The sequence below is a fragment of the Bactrocera tryoni genome, unplaced genomic scaffold (assembly GCF_016617805.1).
Source record: "Bactrocera tryoni isolate S06 unplaced genomic scaffold, CSIRO_BtryS06_freeze2 scaffold_25, whole genome shotgun sequence".
Lineage (NCBI taxonomy): Eukaryota > Metazoa > Arthropoda > Insecta > Diptera > Tephritidae > Bactrocera > Bactrocera tryoni.
In genome coordinates, this window is record NW_024395977.1 from 32,004,248 (window position 1) to 32,015,681 (window position 11,434).

The window sequence follows — 11,434 nt, forward strand, 5'->3', positions numbered from 1 at the left end:
GCTCGTAGGCATATAAGAGCTATTTGAGTGCCACTTCGAGTTTTCCGCAAATTCTTTATATTTTTCTTCCCCAGGTTTTGGATCCCACACTCCTTTTGTAATGCCTCACAGATTTCTTCAATCTCATCCAAGTCTTTACACATATGTTATGAGTTTTTGGCTGTATTACGGCTATCTCACCAATACCTCCAACTAGGGCGCTTTCGAACGTGTCGGCTCTCTTTTCTGCTTGATTTTTTAGTTCAATTAGCAGATCTCCTTTGAGGGTTTTTCTAATGTACCTCACGTTTGAACCCAGTTCTTCGAGGCCTCTGTCGCATTTTATTTTTTTCAAGATATCCGTCCCTCCTTTTTTGTTAAGATTATAGCGTCTGGTTTCGATCTGATTTTCTTCTCGATCGGTTTCTTCTTTCTTACGACGTCTAAGCATTTCTCGCCAGCGGGCTTGTCTCCCAAACTGTCTTTGTGCATGCATTCAGTGACCTCACTATAAGTTGCTTGCACTTTATGACTCATGTTTTTCGGCTTCTTTGTTGGTGGCAAATATCCCAATATCTCGCGAGGTCTCTTTGGGCCATTTTTATCACCTTTGATAGGAGATACCTGCGACGCCTTTCCTCTCTCTTTTCGACGGGTGCTCTAACTTTTCGGCCTTGTCATACAGCTTATCAGATCCCGCATAGCTTGGTTAATATGTCTCTGACCAGACATCATGCTTTCGAGCTCTTTGATTTTTTACCCAGTTTTCAGAAATTACTGGGATTTTCATTATTTGAATTCTTTTGAAGCTCCTCAGATTTGCCACCTTTGCCTGCTTGGTCGGGATTTTCGCATATTTTTGCTGATCCAGCAGCGGTGGCCTCTTCAGGTTTGCCTTTTGGAGGCGTTCTCAGGATTTTTGAGTTCCTCCGAAAAGGATTCTCTGATGTACATCCCAAACTGTTCTCAGAGGCTATAACTCTGCCAGAGAATAGTTGGGAACACCTGTCCGTGGGTACGTTCAGTCTTTGCCCTAACAAACCTTACTTATATATTGATGGTTGGCAATGCCATAACCAAAGCAAAACGAAGAAGGAGAAAAAAGAGAAACAAAATAAAAAAGGTGCGTGGAGTCCCTACGCGCGGATGAAGTTATACTACTTAGTGATATTTTAAGAAATGCATATCATTTTGTATGAAAGAAAACTATAAAACTTAAATTCACATTTTATAAATTTATTATAATTTATTATCTCCCCGAGCATGCCTTTGCCAACAAGTCGTCTTTTCGCGACGATGGCAAAAGCTAAAAAACATAAATTGCACAACTTTCTGGTGCTTCTCGCAAAAATCTGCGTCGATATGTATTCACGATCATACGTATACATACATACATATTTACGCATGTTTGTAGGCGAAGCTCCTACAGCGGCAAGGGGTGACAATCGGCGGCCATTACTTTACTCATGCCATAGAACTTCTATTGCTACGAATATGGAAATGACAACGAAATAATGCAAATATGCATATTTCTAAAGGTCATTAATTTCATTGAAGAAATGAATGATCCTGAAAAGTATAGTCTTAACTTTTCAACGGCCAACGCAGAGCGTTTCAACCAAAAAGAATTCATTCATTAAAATCACCACTCAGAAGTCGTTTTATCCGTTGTAAGCGAACGATTTTCGAAGAAACATCATTTCTAATATGACACAAGACAAAACCAGAAATGAACTTCTTAACCTCACGCTGTCAGATAAAACGAAAATACTTCGTCATCGCGTGTCGATTTCCAAAAAATGGACCAACGCAGGGTATTTCAACAAAAGGGCACATAAAATAGTTGAGAATTCGCAGAAATGACAGACAAAGGAAAGAAAAAGCAGTATAACTTCAATAATGAACAAGCATACAAACATACATATGCGCAGCAGCAGCAAGGAAAGAGGTAACAATCGGCGATCCATTGTATATTTCTTTCATGCATAACCAAACCATAATTAGGACAACGCAATTCAAGTGTCAATGGTGATCTAGGTGGTAAGCGCTTCAGAAGTGACGACGAGCATGTAGGTACGTAGGTTCGAATCCCTACAGAATTTATTTTTAATTGAATATGTCACCAACCAAAAATTGAAACATTGTTCTACAAAAACAACAACAGCATAAGCATGGCAACATTTTGTTGTTGGTAGAAAGGCCGAGCTGTGCCGAAAGAAACGAACAAACGATCGCCGATTGTCACCGCTTCGCTTGCTGCTCGAACATCTTCGCAGATAAGGTTGCGTAGATTCATATTGAGCAAGGTTGCGCAACCTGAATCTATCGCAACCTTTTCCGAACTCGTATAAGAAGTATAACTTCAAAAACAGCTGATAGACTAAATCAAAACGGCAAAAAGAAGTGATTGCACGTTTTGATTCGCTGTTACGTGGGGAAACTCCTATTTAATATTTATTTTTTGTATATAAATTTACCAAAAGAGGGGCAGGTGAAAGCCAAATAAATTCTATGGAAACCAAATCAAAGTACTTATCTAATTTTTTGGTATTAGCATCCAGTCAATCAAAAGTCCAGTCCCAGACTCCCGGTAAGTCTCAAACATAAACAAGCCTGCTACCACTTCAAAAAACCACAAACTCTTGCTGATATTTTAGACCACTAGAAACACGTCTACTTTCACTCCCGGTTAAAATGCTATATGACGTCTGATCGTTCATTGTATTAATGTATGTTTCGGTGGCCACAATTCGTTGGATCATTGGCATTTTATATTAGAACAAAGCTCTATTAGTTATATGAAATATTGGTTTATCTAATATGTTTATTTGAGTATTTTTGATAGAGCTTAATTATTATTCAATTCATGCAACTTTCTGTCCTTCATCCTACACATATGTATGTATACAAAATATTTTTCTTACAGATACTGCTCCGCCGCCTTACCAGGAAATAGAGAGATCGAAATTCGAAGGTAATTTTATTTATTCAAACCTCAGTCTTCCCATCGTTTAATGGATTATGTGAATTCGCGGGAAGAATTTAGTATACCGTCCCAGGATTTCAAGATAAATTTGCAATATTTTAATTACATATTTTCGATATATAAAATTAATTTTGCACTTATATTTTTCACTTTTATATCCACTAACACTTCACTAATTCATTTGTACACATTTATTTTATATAATATATTGCAAAAAGAGCTTTTAATATACATTTAAATTATTGTTGAATTATGATTATTTAAGAATAACAAATGAATTACAAACTGTCAAATAATCAGTGTTACCTTATCGACATCATTTGTAATAAAGTGAACTGATTATACCCCAAATACGAGAATCAACAACCTATAAAAAAATAACCGTGGTCGGTCCAACACCGGGGTGTACCTTCAGGCCGCTTAAATTTTTTGTATATTTTTTTATTGTTTATCAACGATTATGTTTCCTGTATTTAGGGTATAAATTTCTTTATATTTTTTTTTTTGTTTTAGTTTGTAAAATATTTTAATATGGTAACACTGATTATTTGTCAGTTTGTAATTCATTTGTTATTCTTAATTAATCATAATTCAACAATAATTTAAAGGTATATTAAAAGCTATTTTTGCAATATATTATATAAAATAAATGTGTACAAATGAATTAGTGATGTGTTAGTGCATATAAAATTGAAAAATATAAGTGCAAAATTAATTTCATATATAGAAAATATGTAATTAAAATATTGCAAATTTTCAACTTTAAACGCGAATATCTCGAAAACTATAAGCTTCCTGCGGCTATATTCGTGATCTGGAGAGTCTCCTCTATCCGACCATACCCATTTTATTCCCGAAATCCTGGGACGGTATACTAAAGCCGACCCGAGTTCGCTACCCAATATTTTGTATATTTTATACATGAACACACTTCGCCCAAACCAATGGTTCAAATTATAGGTAAAAGCTGGATAGAAGGTCTTTGATTTTCCATCGATATCTTTTTAAAATTGTCTGGACCATAAACACAACTATTGGTTTATTGCTTGTGTAAGTGACGATTATAGTCAATAAGTAATAATTTTTTCGTAAAGTTAAAAAAGTTATTTTCGATTATGCTAATCATACAAATTAATTAAGTTACTTTTCCTATTACTTGATTATATGGAAGAATAAAATTAAGTCTTAACTCGTTCGAACAAGAATTTTTACCGATCAAAATAGAAATATATTAGGCTCTTTTCCTGTTATTTTTTTTTTTTTGAAAGTTTCGATTTCGGTAAAATGATTAGTATGATAATATTACTTTACATATTTATATATCCATCAAATTAAATTTGGAATATATTTTTTTACAGAAGAAGACTGCGCCAAAATATTAAGCAATACTAACTTTTCGACCAAAAAAATCACAATCACTGATGTTAAAGGTAAAATAATTTACTAAATTCCCAAAATTAAGCGAATAACTTTCCTATATTTGAGTCTAGCTATGATTTTATTTTAATTCTAACCCTCTCATGCTCGACGCTGCCTATAGGCAACATTGTACTCATGCTATTATAACTCCAGTTATTCTTATTATTTTCGATAACGGTTTTTTGTGCAGTAGAATAAGGTTTTGTGTATGCATATACTTATCAAGTATTAACGAAAAAGTCTTGTAATTGTTCAATTGTGCGCTTATTGTCTCTGTGTCTACACGTGATCACAATTTTTTTTATTAAATAGCCTATGCAAAATAATTAAATAAAAAGTTGAATAAAACAGTTTTTGTGCTATATAGTAAGTGATTATTGGAACTAAATAGAGGTAAGGGATTACAATTATAGGCAAACAAATTAATTCAAGTATGACCTCAGTACTTTGTGAAACACGACATTGCCTATATGCAACGCCCTGTAACTCTCAAACTAAGACTCCTAGGACTTTGAAGTTTTAGTCGGTTCATATTAAAGTCGCGATTAAAACATATCTGTACTCAAATATTTTTTAGCATCACTCATTTTATTTCGGGCATGGGAGGGTTAAAAGTTTCCTTTATAATAGTTAACTTAAAATTAGTTTCTATTCGTTGGAAATTTCATTGCATCGTAATAAAATAAACAAATATAGGTGTAGCTTGAAGAGCGGGGATATATTTCCAGGTGTTGACAAAATATATATTATAATTTTCAATTAATTCAAAGTGTATTATTCAACGACCCCTTTAAAATATCACCCTCATAATTGATATCTGGGGATCTTATATTTTGGGTCATATACTCATTTAGTTTCTTTACTGCATTTTGCGTCGTGTCTACGTTATTTATATCTAAATCTAATGGCTTGCAGTTTCATCTTATCCGTTTTAATTGTGCTATTTGTGCACTATAAATTATTAAATAAATGTGTAAAAACTATTTAGTGATAGTTCACACGAACATAAAAAGCTTTTTCTAATCTTAACTAAATTTTTTATAATTTGATTTGCGAGGACAATTTAGATCGGCTAGTCCTAGTCCAATTTGATCTTGAGGTATACTTAGATAGCAAATACATACATATGTAAATCATGTAAGATGTATCAAGATGCTTCTTACACGATCGACCATATAGAGTGGTGATAAAAGGTATTTACTGTTCTACTTCTTTAAAGAAAATAAATAATAATATTACATTAGGTCATAAAGTAAAAAACGTGTCTAATGTTAAAACCAGACTAATCAAAAATTCTCATTAGTGATCTATTCGGCGCCAACATCAAAGAAATCTATGACAAATAACAACGTTGAATAAGCTTATTCTAATGTTTTAAAAAATTATGTCATAAATGAAAAAAAATTGAACAGTTATTATCAAAACGAATCAAATTAACTATCACACTATCTAGTATAATGTCTCTACTTGGTAATAAGCTTTACAAGTGAATTTAAGATCAGCAATATAGAAAGTCATGCAGTCATATGTAGAAGTTCACGCAAGTAAGAAAATTTCTCTGACCGTCATTCACTTGGTAGTGGCTAGAAACGATTATTTTACATACGACTCAAGCAGCTCACGACTTCCCGCCTTAGACCAAGTATCCTCTGGCTAGCCAAAATACATTCGTTTGACGGCGAGCTAAACAGAGAAGGGGAAAATGAGTTTTAGACCCGCCACGTAAACAACCCTACCAATGAAAAGGAAACAACAGGTGACCCCCCTTTTAATGACGATCCCTGCAAACGTGTTCAGGATTATGATTTGAGGGCATGCATCTGAATGACCGGTCCCTTAATTGGGAAGATGCCGCTGCCCAGCTGGTTGATTTCCTCGTTAGGGTAAAGGCTGACATTATCGCTGTCCAAGAAATGCGATGGACCTAACAAGGACTGGGGCGAGTAGGTCCTTGTGGCATTTACTGCAGTGGCTATATAAAGGAGCGTAAGTTCGATGTTAGATTCGTGGTGGGACAGAGACTCCGTCGCCAAGTATTGTCATTCACCTCGTCTAGCCACAATCCGCATCGAAGCGAAGTTCTTCAGCATATCGCTCATTTACGCCCACGTCACGACGGTAGAGAAGGACGATGTGACCACGGACGCTTGGAACGCACTTATGAGATCTGCCTCGAAACGATGTCAAAATCGAGCTTGGCGACTTAAACGCCAAGGTGGGAAAAGAAGGTATCTTTGGCACAACGGTCGGTAAATTCAGCCTCCACGATGAAATATCCCCGAATGGGTTGAACCACTTCGCCGGGGCCCGAAATATGGTTATCTGTAGTACTAGAGTTCAGCATAGAAAAATTCATCAAGCTACCTGGGTGTCTCCGGATCGAAAAGCCACCAACGAGATCGATCATGTTGTGATAGAAGGAAGACACGTCTCCAGTGTTTTAGACGTTAGACATCCTGACATCGACTCGGACCACTACCTTATTGCAACCAAGTTTCGCACCGCCTCCGTGCAGCAAAAACGCACGTCAACAAACACAAGAAAGGTTCGACGTCGAGAAGCTGCAATCACAACAGACGATTTTCTACTCGACTTGCTGGGACGGCATTTCAATCCCTACGTACAGCTGCAACCGAAACCATTGGTTTTCGGAAAATGCAAAAGAACTGGTATGACGAGGAGTGTCGCAGCGGAGAGAAAACAGACTGGACCGTCGCCCCGGGCACAACGTCTTGGGGGCGGCAAACCAATCTTCGCTGTTTTTTAATATTCAGAAAAATACTTCAAAAATTTTTTTACAAAATGTATTATAAAAGATAAAGAGTTGTACACTCTTCTTCTTCTTCTTAATTGGCGTAGACACCGCTTATGCGATTATAATCGAGTTAACAACAGCGCCAGTCGTTTCTTTTTTTCGCTACGTGGCGTCAATTGGATATTCCAAGCGAAGCCAGGTCCTTCTCCACTTGGTCCTTCCAACGGAGTCGAGGTCTTCCTCTTCCTCTGCTTCCCCCGGCGGGTACTGCGTCGACTACTTTCAGAGCTGGAGTGTTTTCATCCATCGGGACAACATGACCTAGCCAGCGTAGCCGCTGTCTTTTAATTCGCTGAACTATGTCAACGTCGTCGTTCATCTCGAACAGCTCATCGTTCCATCGAAAACGATATTCACCGTGGCCAATGCGCAAAGGATCATAAATCTTTCGCAGAATTTTTCTCTCGAAAACTCGTAACGTCGACTCATCGGTTGCTGTCATCGTCCAAGCCTCTGCACCATATAGCAGGACGGGAATTATGAGCGACTTATAGAGTTTAGCTTTTGTTCGTCGAGAAAGGACTTTACTTCTCAATTGCCTACTTAGTGCGAAGTAGCACCAATTGGCAAGAGTTATCCTGCGTTGGATTTCCAGGCTGACATTGTCGTGTTTATGCTGGTTCCCAAATATACGAAACTATCTACAACTTCAAAGTTATGACGGACCAGAATAGCAGAACTAACGGCGCGGGTGTTGAGGCCGATGATATCAATATCATCGGCATACGCCAGCAGCTGTACACTCTTATAAAAGATTGTACTTGCTCGATTAAGCTCTGCAGCTCGAATAATTTTCTCCAGCAGCAGATTGACGAAGTCGCACGATAGGGAGTCGCCTTGTCTGAAACCGACAAAGAGGTGGTGTGTGTCGATTCTCCTTTCACGGGTCTTTTCCAAGATTTGGCACATGGTGAATATCTGGTCGGTTGTTGATTTTCCAGGTCTAAAGTTACACTGATAACGTAACGTTTGTTGACGGTGGGCTTTAATCTTTCACACAATATGCTCAATAGAACTTTATGTGCGATGTTGAGGAAGCTAATCCCACGGTAGTTGGCGCAGATTGTGATGTCTCTTTTTTTATGGATTGGGTATAGCACACCTAAATTCCAATCGTTGGGCATGCTTTCGTCCGACCATATTTTACAAAGAAGCTGATGCATGCTCCTTATCAGTTCTTCGCCGCCGTGTTTGAATAGCTCGGCCGGTAATCCATCGGCCCCCGCCGCTTTGTTGTTCTTCAGGCTGGTAATTGCTATTCGAACTTCCTCATGGTCGGGCAATGGAACGTTTGCTCCATCGTCATCGATTGGGGAATCGGGTTCGCCTTCTCCTGGTGTTGTGCGTTCACTGCCATTCAGCAGGCTGGAGAAGTGTTTCCTCCATAATTTAAGTATGCTCTGGGCATCGGTCCCTAGATCACCTTTGGGGGTTCTACAAGAGTATGCTCCGGTCTTGAAACCTTCTGTGAGCCGCCGCATTTTTTCGTAGAATTTTCGAGCATTACCCTTGTCGGCCAGCTTATCAAGCTCTTCGTACTCGCGCATTTCAGCCTTTTTCCTTTTTTTGTCTGCAAATGCGTCTCGCTTCCCTTTTCAACTCTCGGTATCTATCCCATCCCGCACGTGTTGTGGTCGATCGTAACGTTGCAAGGTAGGCAGTCTGTTTTCTCTCCGCTGCGACACGGCACACCTCCTCGTACCAGCTGTTCTTTTGCATTTTCCGAAAACCAATGGCTTCGGCTGCAGCTGTACGTAAGGAATTTAAAATGCCGTCCCACAGCTCCCTTTTACCGAGTTGTTGACGCGTGCTCTCAGAGAGCAGGAGTGCAAGCCGAGGAGAAAATCGTTTGGCTGTCTGTTGTGATTGCAGCTTCTCGACGTCGAACCTTCCTTGTGTTTGTTGGCGTGCGTTTTTTGCTGCACAGAGGCGGGTGCGAATCTTGGCTGCAACAAGATAGTGGTCCGAGTCAATGTTAGGACCTCGGAGCGCACTCACATCTAAAACACTGGAGACGTGTCTTCCGTCTATCACAACATGATCGATCTGGTTGGTAGTTTTTCGATTCGGAGACATCCTGGTAGCTTGATGAATCTTCATATGCTGGAATCTAGTACTACAGATAACCATATTTCGGGTCCCGGCGAAGTCAATCAGCCTCAAACCATTTGGGGATGTTACGTCGTGGAGGCTGAATTTGCCGACCGTAGTGCCAAAGATACCTTCTTTGCCCACCCTGGAGTTAAAGTCGCCAAGCACGATTTTTACATCGTGGCGGGGGCAGCTCTCATAAGTGCGCTCCAAGCACTCATAAAAGGCATCTTTGGTCACATCGTCCTTCTCTTCCGTCGGGGCGTGGGCGCAAATAAGCGATGTGTTGAAGAACCTCGCTTTGATGCGGATTGTGGCTAGACGTTCATTCACCGGAATGAATGATAGTACTCGGCGACGGAGTCTCTCTCCCACCACGAATCCAACACCAAACTTGCGCTCCTTTATATAGCCACTGTAGTAAATGTCTCAAGGACCTACTCGTCTCTGTCCTTGTCTCGTCCATCGCACTTTTCGGACGGCGGTGATGTCAGCCTTTATTTTCGCAAGGACATCAACCAGCTGGGCAGCTGCACCTTCCCAATTAAGGGTCCGGACATTCCAGGTGCATGCCCTTATATCGAAGTCCTTATTTCGTTTGCCATGGTCGTCAGCAAAAGGGGGGTCTCTCATCCGAGGCTTTTTATTCCTTTTCATTGGAGGTGTTTTTTACGTGGCGGGTCCCAAACTCAGCGCACAACACAATGTGGGCGATGTTTCGCCTTCTCATTTTAGCTCGCCTTCGAAAGGAGGTTCTTAGGCTACCCAGAGGATACTTGGTCAAAGACCGAAAGTTGTGAACTGCTTGAGCCATGTGTAAAAAAATCGTTTGTGGCCACTCCCAAGTGAATCTCGATCAGAGAACTTTCCTCACTTGCGTGAACTTCTACACATGACTCCATCCTTACATTATTGACAGGTAAAACTCACAGTTTGTTGATGGCTCGACGCGTTATGCCGGTAGACGTACGAAGAGCGGCTACTCTGGCGACCCCGTCTGTCCCAGTGACAACTTCTGTAACACGACCCAAGGGCCATTTGAGAGGAGCCGAATTGTCGTCTTTGATGCATACGATGTCATTGACTTCAATGTTTGGTTGTGGTTTACGCCACTTCGCTCGTTGTTGTAGAATAGTGAGATATTCTTCACTCCATCGCTTCCAAAATATCTGTTGTATGTAGGTAACCTGCTGCCAGCGATCTAAACGATTGCAGTTTAGATGTGTGAGGTTCGGCTCAGGAATAGCGATAAGAGGACCACCAATAAGAAAATGTCCGGGAGTCATTTCATCAAGATCTTCTGGATTTTCTGAAAGTGGCACGAGAGGTCCTGAATTAATTACTGCTGAGGTTTGACATACTAAGGTACGTAATTCTTCAAAACCGAGAAGTGATGAACGAACGGAGCGACAGAAGTGTTTTTTTGCCATTTTTACTGCTGCCTCCCACAGACCACCAAAATGTGGTCGAGGAGGTATAAAACGCTAATCTATCCTATTATTGAGGCAGTAAGCGTGAACTTGGTTGCGATGATATTCACTAAGAAATAGCTCGCGTAAATCCTTCAGCTCGTTCTTGACACTAACAAAATTTGTAGCATTGTCTGACCAAATGCAACTGGATATGCCACGAGTATAAAGCGTTTAAGTGCATCAAGAAAAGAGCCTGTTGAACGATCTTTCACCAGTTCCATCCACACAGCCTTCGTGGCGAAGCAAATGAATACCCCAACATAGCATTTTTGAGATGCTTTCTTTCGGGTTTGAAATAACATGGTCCGCAGTAGTCTATGCCCGTAACGATAAAGGGCCGCGATGCGTGAATGCATTCCTTAGGCAAGTCAGCCATGATGTGCTCAACGAGGCATGGTTTCGATCTGCAACATATGATACGTTTTCGCAAAACACTCCCAATTATTTTTCTGCCACCTATAGGCCAAAATTGCATACGAATGGAGGCAATTAGAAACTGAGGACCTGCCTGGTGACACTTTCGACGAAAATGAGTGATTATTGACGACGTTAATGGATGATCCTTTGGTAGAATAATTGGATAACGCGCCTCTAAGTACAGTATTGAGTTCTTTAAACGACCTCCAACTCGTATAATTCCAAAATCAACCAAAAATGGCATTAACGAAGCGA

General features: G+C 39.8%; 1 pseudogene; it reads right to left on the reverse strand.

Moving 5' to 3' along the window:
• Window positions 1-1,625: 1,625 nt before the first annotated feature.
• On the reverse strand, window positions 1,626-1,762 carry LOC120781007 (annotated as a pseudogene).
• Between the last annotated feature and the right edge of the window lie 9,672 nt (window positions 1,763-11,434).